Raw genomic sequence first — 12,087 nt, forward strand, 5'->3', positions numbered from 1 at the left:
AAAAAAAACACATTTTTCTGACATTTCTGTGTTGGAAAGTTCTAGCATCTGCGTGAATCAACAAATTTCCACCCACCCAGCGTTCCTCCAGGTCTCCCGAAAAAAATGGTACCTCACTTGCATGGGTCGGCATAGTGGCTGGGACATTAAACAGTGCAAAACGCAACATGGTCGCACCTCAATTTCCCAGTGAAATCGTGCACTTTTTGGACAAAAAGACTACCTTTAGTTTTTGCGCCCTAGCTCTGCCAGCACCTAGGGAAACCTAGCAAACCTATACATTTTTGAAAACTAGACACCCAGGGAAATTCAGGATGGGGTGACTCGTCTGCCTACCCCCAGGTTTTGCTACCCAGAATCCCTTGCAAAGCTAAGATTTTGACAAAAAAACACATTTTCCTGATATTTCTGTGGTGGAAAGTTCTGGAATCTGCGTGGATCAACAAATTTCCACCCACCCAGCGTTCCCCCAGGTCTCCCCAAAAAAATGGTACCTCACTTGCGTGGGTAGGCATAGTGGATGCGACATGAAACAGCGCAAAACGCAACATGGTCGCACCTCAATTTCCCAGTGAAATCTTGCACTTTTTGGACAAAAAGACTATCTTTTGTTTTTGTGCCCTAGCTCTGCCGACACCTAGGGAAACCTAGCAAACCTATACTTTTTTGAAAAGTAGACACCCAGGGAAATTCAGGATGGGGTGACTCGACTGCCTACCACCAGGTTTTGTTACCCAGAATCCCTTGCAAAGCTAAGAATTTGTCAAAAAAGCACATTTTCCTCACATTTCTGTGGAGGAAAATTCTGGAATCTGCCTGGATCAACGAATTTCCACCCACACAGTGTTCCCCCAGGTCTCCTGAAAAAAATGGTACCTCACTTGCGTGGGTAAGCATAGTGACTGCGACATGAAACAGGGCAAAACTCAACGCGGACGCACCTCAATTTCCAAGTGAAATCTTGTGCTTTTTGAACAAAGAGACTACCTTTTGTTTTTGCGCCCTAGCTCTGCCAGCACCTAGGGAAACCTAGCAAACCTATACATTTTTAAAAACTAGACACCCAGGGGAATTCAGGATGGGTGATTATTCTGCCTACCCCCAGGTTTTGTTACCCAGAATCCCTAGCTAAGATTTTGACAAAAAAAAACAAATTTTCCTCACATTTCTGTGGTGGAAAGTTCTGGAATCTGCGTGGATCAACAAATTTCCACCCACCCATTGTTCCCCCAGGTCTCCCAAAAAAAATGGTACCTCACTTGCGTGGGTAGGCATAGTGGCTGCGACATGAAACAGCGCAAAAGGCAACATGGCCGCACCTCAATTTCCCAGTGAAATCTTGCACTTTTTGGACAAAAAGACTACCTTTTATTTTTGCGCCCTAGCTCTGCCAGCACCTAGGGAAACCTAGCAAACCTATACATTTTTGAAAACTAGACACCCAGGGAAATTCAGGATGGGGTGACTCATCTGCCTACCCCCAGGTTTTGTTACCCAGAATCCCTTGCAAAGCCAAGGTTTTGACAAAAAAAACATTTTTCTGACATTTCTGTGTTGGAAAGTTCTGGAATCTGCGTGGATCAACATATTTCCACCCACCCAGCGTTCCTCCAGGTCTCCCGAAAAAAATGGTACCTCACTTGCGTGGGTCGGCATAGTGGCTGGGACATTAAACAGCGCAAAACGCAACATGATCGCACCTCAATTTCCCAGTGAAATCTTGCACTTTTTGGACAAAAAGACTACCTTTGGTTTTTGCCCCCTAGCTCTGCCAGCACCTAGGGAAACCTAGCAAACCTATACATTTTTGAAAACTAGACACCCAGGGAAATTCAGGATGGGGTAACTCGTCTGCCTACCCCCAGGTTTTGTTACCCAGAATCCCTAGCTAAAATTTTGACAAAAAAACCACATTTTCCTGACATTTCTGTGGTGGAAAGTTCTGGAATCTGCGTGGATCAACAAATTTCCACCCACCCAGCGTTCCCCCAGATCTCCCAAAAAAAATGGTACCTCACTTGCGTGGGTAGGCATAGTGGCTGCTTCATGAAACAGCGCAAAACGCAACATGGCCGCACCTCAATTTCCCAGTGAAATCTTGCACTTTTTGGACAAAAAGACTACCTTTTGTTTTGGCGCCCTAGCTCTGCCAGCACCTAGGGAAATCTAGCAAACCTATACATTTTTGAAAACTAGACACCCAGGGACATTCAGGATGGGGTGACTCGTCTGCCTACCCCCAGGTTTTGTTACCCAGAATCCCTTGCAAAGCTAAGATTTTGACAAAAAAAAACACATTTTTCTGACATTTCTGTGGTGGAAAGTTCTGGAATCTGCGTGGATCAACGAATTTCCACCTACCCAGCGTTCCTCCAGGTCTCCCAAAAAAAATGGTACCTCACTTGCGTGGGTCGGCATAGTGGCTGCGACATGAAACAGCGCAAAACGCAACGTGGTCGCAACTCAATTTCACAGTGAAATCATGCGCTCTTTGGACAAAGAGACTACCTTTTGTTTTTGAGCCCTAGCTCTGCCAGCACCTAGGTAAACCTAGCAAACCTATACATTTTTGAAAACTAGACACCCGGGGAAATTCAGGATGGGGTGACTCGACTGCCTACCACCAGGTTTTGTTACCCAGAATCCCTTGCAAATCTAAGAATTTGACAAAAAAAGCACATTTTCCTCACATTTCTGTGGAGGAACGTTCTGGAATCTGCCTGGATCAACAAATTTCCACCCACACAGTGTTCCCCCAGGTCTCCTGAAAAAAATGGTACCTCACTTGCGTGGGTAGGCATAGTGGCTGCGACATGAAACAGCGCAAAACTCAACATGGACGCACCTCAATTTCCAAGTGAAATCTTGTGCTTTATGGACAAAGAGACTACCTTTTGTTTTTGCGCCCTAGCTCTGCCAGCACCTAGGGAAACCTAGCAAACCTATACATTTTAAAAAACTAGACACCCAGGGGAATTCAGGATGGGTGACTCTTCTGCCTACCCCCAGGTTTTGTTACCCAGAATCCCTAGCTAAGATTTTGACAAAAAAAACACATTTTCCTCACATTTCTGTGGTGGAAAGTTCTGGAATCTGCGTGGATCAACAAATTTCCACCCACCCAGCGTTCCCCAAGGTCTCCCGAAAAAAATGGTACCTCACTTGCGTGGGTAGGCATAGTGGCTGCGACATGAAACAGCGCAAAACGCAACATGGCCGCACCTCAATTTCCCAGTGAAATCTTGCACTTTTTGGACAAAAAGACTACCTTTTGTTTTTGCGCCCTAGCTCTGCCAGCACCTAGGGAAACCTAGCAAACCTATAAATTTTTGAAAACTAGACACCCAGGGAAATTCAGGATGGGGTGACTCGTCTCCATACCCCCAGGTTTTGTTACCCAGAATCCCTTGCAAAGCTAAGATTTTGACAAAAAAAAACACATTTTTCTGACATTTCTGTGGTGGAAAGTTCTGGAATCTGCGTGGATCAACGAATTTCCACCTACCCAGCGTTCCTCCAGGTCTCCCAAAAAAAATGGTACCTCACTTGCGTGGGTCGGCATAGTGGCTGCAACATGAAACAGCGCAAAACGCAACGTGGTCGCAACTCAATTTCACAGTGAAATCATGCGCTCTTTGGACAAAGAGACTACCTTTTGTTTTTGAGCCCTAGCTCTGCCAGCACCTAGGTAAACCTAGCAAACCTATACATTTTTGAAAACTAGACACCCAGGGAAATTCAGGATGGGGTGACTCGACTGCCTACCACCAGGTTTTGTTACCCAGAATCCCTTGCAAAGCTAAGAATTTGACAAAAAAAGCACATTTTCCTCACATTTCTGTGGAGGAACGTTCTGGAATCTGCCTGGATCAACGAATTTCCACCCACACAGTGTTCCCCCAGGTCTCCTGAAAAAAATGGTACCTCACTTGCGTGGGTAAGCATAGTGACTGCGACATGAAACAGGGCAAAACTCAACGCGGACGCACCTCAATTTCCAAGTGAAATCTTGTGCTTTTTGAACAAAGAGACTACCTTTTGTTTTTGCGCCCTAGCTCTGCCAGCACCTAGGGAAACCTAGCAAACCTATACATTTTTAAAAACTAGACACCCAGGGGAATTCAGGATGGGTGATTATTCTGCCTACCCCCAGGTTTTGTTACCCAGAATCCCTAGCTAAGATTTTGACAAAAAAAAACAAATTTTCCTCACATTTCTGTGGTGGAAAGTTCTGGAATCTGCGTGGATCAACAAATTTCCACCCACCCATTGTTCCCCCAGGTCTCCCAAAAAAAATGGTACCTCACTTGCGTGGGTAGGCATAGTGGCTGCGACATGAAACAGCGCAAAAGGCAACATGGCCGCACCTCAATTTCCCAGTGAAATCTTGCACTTTTTGGACAAAAAGACTACCTTTTATTTTTGCGCCCTAGCTCTGCCAGCACCTAGGGAAACCTAGCAAACCTATACATTTTTGAAAACTAGACACCCAGGGAAATTCAGGATGGGGTGACTCATCTGCCTACCCCCAGGTTTTGTTACCCAGAATCCCTTGCAAAGCCAAGGTTTTGACAAAAAAAAACATTTTTCTGACATTTCTGTGTTGGAAAGTTCTGGAATCTGCGTGGATCAACATATTTCCACCCACCCAGCGTTCCTCCAGGTCTCCCGAAAAAAATGGTACCTCACTTGCGTGGGTCGGCATAGTGGCTGGGACATTAAACAGCGCAAAACGCAACATGATCGCACCTCAATTTCCCAGTGAAATCTTGCACTTTTTGGACAAAAAGACTACCTTTGGTTTTTGCCCCCTAGCTCTGCCAGCACCTAGGGAAACCTAGCAAACCTATACATTTTTGAAAACTAGACACCCAGGGAAATTCAGGATGGGGTAACTCGTCTGCCTACCCCCAGGTTTTGTTACCCAGAATCCCTAGCTAAAATTTTGACAAAAAAAACACATTTTCCTGACATTTCTGTGGTGGAAAGTTCTGGAATCTGCGTGGATCAACAAATTTCCACCCACCCAGCGTTCCCCCAGATCTCCCAAAAAAAATGGTACCTCACTTGCGTGGGTAGGCATAGTGGCTGCTTCATGAAACAGCGCAAAACGCAACATGGCCGCACCTCAATTTCCCAGTGAAATCTTGCACTTTTTGGACAAAAAGACTACCTTTTGTTTTGGCGCCCTAGCTCTGCCAGCACCTAGGGAAATCTAGCAAACCTATACATTTTTGAAAACTAGACACCCAGGGACATTCGGGATGGGGTGACTCGTCTGCCTACCCCCAGGTTTTGTTACCCAGAATCCCTTGCAAAGCTAAGATTTTGACAAAAAAAAACAAATTTTTCTGACATTTCTGTGGTGGAAAGTTCTGGAATCTGCGTGGATCAACGAATTTCCACCTACCCAGCGTTCCTCCAGGTCTCCCAAAAAAAATGGTACCTCACTTGCGTGGGTCGGCATAGTGGCTGCAACATGAAACAGCGCAAAACGCAACGTGGTCGCAACTCAATTTCACAGTGAAATCATGCGCTCTTTGGACAAAGAGACTACCTTTTGTTTTTGAGCCCTAGCTCTGCCAGCACCTAGGTAAACCTAGCAAACCTATACATTTTTGAAAACTAGACACCCAGGGAAATTCAGGATGGGGTGACTCGACTGCCTACCACCAGGTTTTGTTACCCAGAATCCCTTGCAAAGCTAAGAATTTGACAAAAAAAGCACATTTTCCTCACATTTCTGTGGAGGAACGTTCTGGAATCTGCCTGGATCAACGAATTTCCACCTACACAGTGTTCCCCCAGGTCTCCTGAAAAAAATGGTACCTCACTTGCGTGGGTAGGCATAGTGGCTGCGACATGAAACAGCGCAAAACTCAACGTGGACGCACCTCAATTTCCAAGTGAAATCTTGTGCTTTTTGGACAAAGAGACTACCTTTTGTTTTTGCGCCCTAGCTCTGCCAGCACCTAGGGAAACCTAGCAAACCTATACATTTTAAAAAACTAGACACCCAGGGGAATTCAGGATGGGTGACTCTTCTGCCTACCCCCAGGTTTTGTTACCCAGAATCCCTAGCTAAGATTTTGACAAAAAAAAACACATTTTCCTCACATTTCTGTGGTGGAAAGTTCTGGAATCTGCGTGGATCAACAAATTTCCACCCACCCAGCGTTCCCAAGGTCTCCCGAAAAAAATGGTACCTCACTTGCGTGGGTAGGCATAGTGGCTGCGACATGAAACAGCGCAAAACGCAACATGGCCGCACCTCAATTTCCCAGTGAAATCTTGCACTTTTTGGACAAAAAGACTACCTTTTGTTTTTGCGCCCTAGCTCTGCCAGCACCTAGGGAAACCTAGCAAACCTATACATTTTTGAAAACTAGACACCCAGGGAAATTCAGGATGGGGTGACTCGTCTCCATACCCCCAGGTTTTGTTACCCAGAATCCCTTGCAAAGCTAAGATTTTGACAAAAAAAACACATTTTTCTGACATTTCTGTGGTGGAAAGTTCTGGAATCTGCGTGGATCAACGAATTTCCACCTACCCAGCGTTCCGCCAGGTCTCTCAAAAAAAATGGTACCTCACTTGCGTGGGTCGGCATAGTGGCTGCGACATGAAACAGCGCAAAACGCAACATGGTCGCAACTCAATTTCACAGTGAAATCATGCGCTCTTTGGACAAAGAGACTACCTTTTGTTTTTGAGCCCTAGCTCTGCCAGCACCTAGGTAAACCTAGCAAACCTATACATTTTTGAAAACTAGACACCCAGGGAAATTCAGGATGGGGTGACTTGACTGCCTACCACCAGGTTTTGTTACCCAGAATCCCTTGCAAAGCTAAGAATTTGACAAAAAAAGCACATTTTCCTCACATTTCTGTGGAGGAAAGTTCTGGAATCTGCCTGGATCAACGAATTTCCACCCACACAGTGTTTCCCCAGGTCTCCTAAAAAACATGGTACCTCACTTGCGTGGGTAGGCATAGTGGCTGCGACATGAAACAGCGCAAAACTCAACGTGGACGCTCCTCAATTTCCAAGTGAAATCTTGTGCTTTTTGGACAAAGAGACTACCTTTTGTTTTTGCGCCCTAGCTCTGCCAGCACCTAGGGAAACCTAGCAAACCTATACATTTTTAAAAACTAGACACCCAGGGGAATTCAGGATGGGGTGACTCTTCTGCCTACCCCCAGGTTTTGTTACCCAGAATCCCTAGCTAAGATTTTGACAAAAAAAACACATTTTCCTCACATTTCTGTGGTGGAAAGTTCTGGAATCTGCGTGGATCAACAAATTTCCACCCACCCAGCGTTCCCCCAGGTCTCCCTAAAAAAATGGTACCTCACTTGCGTGGGTCGGCATAGTGGCTGGGACATTAAACAGCGCAAAACGCGACATGGTCGCACCTCAATTTCCCACTGAAATCTTGCACTTTTTGGACAAAAAGACTACCTTTGGTTTTTGCGCCCTAGCTCTGCCAGCACCTAGGGAAACCTAGCAAACCTGTACATTTTTGAAAAGTAGACACCCAGGGAAATTCAGGATGGGGTGACTCGACTGCCTACCACCAGGTTTTGTTACCCAGAATCCCTTGCAAAGCTAAGAATTTGACAAAAAAAGCACATTTTCCTCACATTTCTGTGGAGGAAAGTTCTGGAATCTGCCTGGATCAATGAATTTTCACCCACCCAGTGTTCCCCCAGGTCTCCCGAAAAAAATGGTACCTCACTTGCATGGGTAGGCATAGTGGCTGCGACATGAAACAGCGCAAAACTCAACGTGGACGCTCCTCAATTTCCAAGTGAAATCTTGTGCTTTTTGGACAAAGAGACTACCTTTTGTTTTTGCGCCCTAGCTCTGCCAGCACCTAGGGAAACCTAGCAAACCTATACATTTTTAAAAACTAGACACCCAGGGGAATTCAGGATGGGGTGACTCTTCTGCCTACCCCCAGGTTTTGTTACCCAGAATCCCTTGCAAAGCTAAGATTTTGACAAAAAAAACTAATTTTCCTCACATTTTTGTGGAGGAAAGTTCTGGAATCTGCGTGGATCAACGAATTTCACCCACCCAGTGTTCCCCCAGGTCTCCCGAAAAAAATGGTACCTCACTTGCGTGGGTAGGCATAGTGGCTGCGACATGAAACAGCGCAAAACTCAACGTGGACGCACCTCAATTTCCAAGTGAAATCTTGTGCTTTTTGGACAAAGAGACTACCTTTTGTTTTTGCGCCCTAGCTCTGCCAGCACCTAGGGAAACCTAGCAAGCCTATACATTTTTAAAAACTAGACACCCAGGGGAATTCAGGATGGGGTGACTCTTCTGCCTACCCCCAGGTTTTGTTACCCAGAATCCCTTGCAAAGCTAAGATTTTGACAAAAAAAACACATTTTCCTCACATTTCTGTGGAGGAAAGTTCTGGAATCTGCGTGGATCAACGAATTTCCACCCACCCAGTGTTCCCCCAGGTCTCCCGAAAAAAATGGTACCTTACTTGCGTGGGTAGGCATAGTGGCTGCGACATGAAACAGCGCAAAACGCAACATGGTCGCACCTCAATTTCCCAATGAAATCTTGCTCTTTGTGGACAAAATGACTACCTTTTGTTTTTGAACCCTAGCTCTGCCAGCACCTAGAGAAACCTAGCAAACCTATACTTTTTTGAAAAGTAGACACCCAGGGAAATTCAGGATGGGGTGACTCATCTGCCTACCCCCAGGTTTTGTTACCCAGAGAATCCCTTGCAAATCTAAGATTTTGACAAAAACAACACATTTTCCTGACATTTCTGTGGTGGAAAGTTCTGGAATCTGCGTGGATCAACAAATTTTCGACCCACCCAGCGTTCCCCCAGGTCTCCCGAAACAAATGGTACCTCACTTGCGTGGGTAGGCATAGTGGCTGTGACATGAAACAGCGCAAAACGCAACATGGTCGCACCTCAATTTCCCAGTGAAATCTTGCACTTTGTGGACAAAATGACTACCTTTTGTTTTTGCGCCCTAGCTCTGCCAGCACCTAGAGAAACCTAGCAAACCTATACATTTTTGAAAACTAGACACCCATGGAAATTCAGGATGGGGTGACTCGTCTGCCTACCCCCAGGTTTTGTTACCCAGAATCCCTTGCAAACCTAAGATTTTGACAAAAAAAAACACATTTTTCTGACATTTCTGTGGTGGAAAGTTCTGGAATCTGCGTGGATCAACGAATTTCCACCTACCCAGCGTTCCTCCAGGTCTCCCGAAAAGAATGGTACCTCACTTGCGTGGGTCGGCATAGTGGCTGCGACATGAAACAGCGCAAAACGCAATGTGGTCGCACCTCAATTTCCCAGTGAAATCTTGCACTTTTTGGACAAAAAGACTATCTTTTGTTTTTGTGCCCTAGCTCTGCCGACACCTAGGGAAACCTAGCAAACCTATACTTTTTTGAAAAGTAGACACCCAGGGAAATTCAGGATGGGGTGACTCGACTGCCTACCACCAGGTTTTGTTACCCAGAACCCCTTGCAAAGCTAAGAATTTGTCAAAAAAAGCACATTTTCCTCACATTTCTGTGGAGGAAAATTCTGGAATCTGCCTGGATCAACGAATTTCCACCCACACAGTGTTTCCCCAGGTCTCCTGAAAAAAATGGTACCTCACTTGCGTGGGTAGGCATAGTGACTGCGACATGAAACAGGGCAAAACTCAAAGCGGACGCACCTCAATTTCCAAATGAAATCTTGTGCTTTTTGAACAAAGAGACTACCTTTTGTTTTTGCGCCCTAGCTCTGCCAGCACCTAGGGAAACCTAGCAAACCTATACATTTTTAAAAACTAGACACACAGGGGAATTCAGGATGGGTGATTATTCTGCCTACCCCCAGGTTTTGTTACCCAGAATCCCTAGCTAAGATTTTGACAAAAAAAACAAATTTTCCTCACATTTCTGTGGTGGAAAGTTCTGGAAACTGCGTGGATCAACAAATTTCCACCCACCCATTGTTCCTCCAGGTCTCCCGAAAAAAATGGTACCTCACTTCCGTGGGTCGGCATAGTGGCTGGGACATTAAACAGCGCAAAACGCAACATGATCGCACCTCAATTTCCCAGTGAAATCTTGCACTTTTTGGACAAAAAGACTACCTTTGGTTTTTGCCCCCTAGCTCTGCCAGCACCTAGGGAAACCTAGCAAACCTATACATTTTTGAAAACTAGACACCCAGGGAAATTCAGGATGGGGTGACTCGTCTGCCTACCCCCAGGTTTTGTTACCCAGAATCCCTAGCTAAGATTTTGACAAAAAAAACACATTTTCCTGACATTTCTGTGGTGGAAAGTTCTGGAATCTGCGTGGATCAACAAATTTCCACCCACCCAGCGTTCCCCCAGGTCTCCCGAAAAAAATGGTACCTCACTTGCGTGGGTAGGCATAGTGGCTGCGACATGAAACAGCGCAAAACGCAACATGGCCGCACCTCAATTTCCCAGTGAAATCTTGCACTTTTTGGACAAAAAGACTACCTTTTGTTTTAGCGCCCTAGCTCTGCCAGCACCTAGGGAAACCTAGCAAACCTATACATTTTTGAAAACTAGACACCCAGGGACATTCAGGATGGGGTGACTCGTCTGCCTACCCCAGGTTTTGTTACCCAGAATCCCTTGCAAAGCTAAGGTTTTGACAAACAAAACACATTTTTCTGACATTTCTGTGTTGGAAATTTCTGGAATCTGCGTGGATCAACAAATTTCCACCCACCCAGCGTTCCTCCAGGTCTCCCCAAAAAAATGGTACCTCACTTGCGTGGGTCGGCATAGTGGCTGGGACATTAAACAGCGCAAAACGCAACATGGTCGCACCTCAATTTCCCAGTGAAATCTTGCACTTTTTGGACAAAAAGACTACCTTTGGTTTTTGCGCCCTAGCTCTGCCAGCACCTAGGGAAAACTAGCAAACCTATACATTTTTGAAAACTAGACACCCAGGGGAATTCAGGATGGGGTGACTCGTCTGCCTACCCCCAGGTTTTGTTACCCAGAATCCCTTGCAAAGCTAAGATTTTGACAAAAAAAACCACATTTTTCTGACATTTCTGTGGTGGAAAGTTCTGGAATCTGCGTGAATCAACGAATTTCCACCTACCCAGCGTTCCTCCAGGTCTCCCAAAAAAAATGATACCTCACTTGCGTGGGTCGGCATAGTGGCTGCGACATGAAACAGCGCAAAACGCAACGTGGTCGCAACTAAATTTCACAGTGAAATCATGCGCTCTTTGGACAAAGAGACTACCTTTTGTTTTTGAGCCCTAGCTCTGCCAGCACCTAGGTAAACCTAGCAAACCTATACATTTTTGAAAACTAGACACCCAGGGAAATTCAGGATGGGGTGACTCGACTGCCTACCACCAGGTTTTGTTACCCAGAATCCCTTGCAAAGCTAAGAATTTGACAAAAAAAGCACATTTTCCTCACATTTCTGTGGAGGAACGTTCTGGAATCTGCCTGGATCAACGAATTTCTACCCACACAGTGTTCCCCCAGGTCTCCTGAAAAAAATGGTACCTCACTTGCGTGGGTAGGCATAGTGGCTGCGACATGAAACAGCACAAAACTCAACGTGGACGCACCTCAATTTCCAAGTGAAATCTTGTGCTTTTTGGACAAAGAGACTACCTTTTGTTTTTGCGCCCTAGCTCTGCCAGCACCTAGGGAAACCTAGCAAACCTATACATTTTAAAAAACTAGACACCCAGGGGAATTCAGGATGGGTGACTCTTCTGCCTACCCCCAGGTTTTGTTACCCAGAATCCCTAGCTAAGATTTTGACAAAAAAAACACATTTTCCTCACATTTCTGTGGTGGAAAGTTCTGGAATCTGCGTGGATCAACAAATTTCCACCCACCCAGCGTTCCCCAAGGTCTCCCGAAAAAAATGGTACCTCACTTGCGTGGGTAGGCATAGTGGCTGCGACATGAAACAGCGCAAAACTCAACGTGGACGCACCTCAATTTCCAAGTGAAATCTTGTGCTTTTTGGACAAAGAGACTACCTTTTGTTTTTGCGCCCTAGCTCTGCCAGCACCTAGGGAAACCT

Source organism: Lissotriton vulgaris, unplaced genomic scaffold (assembly GCF_964263255.1).
Source record: "Lissotriton vulgaris unplaced genomic scaffold, aLisVul1.2 SCAFFOLD_1238, whole genome shotgun sequence".
NCBI lineage: Eukaryota > Metazoa > Chordata > Amphibia > Caudata > Salamandridae > Lissotriton > Lissotriton vulgaris.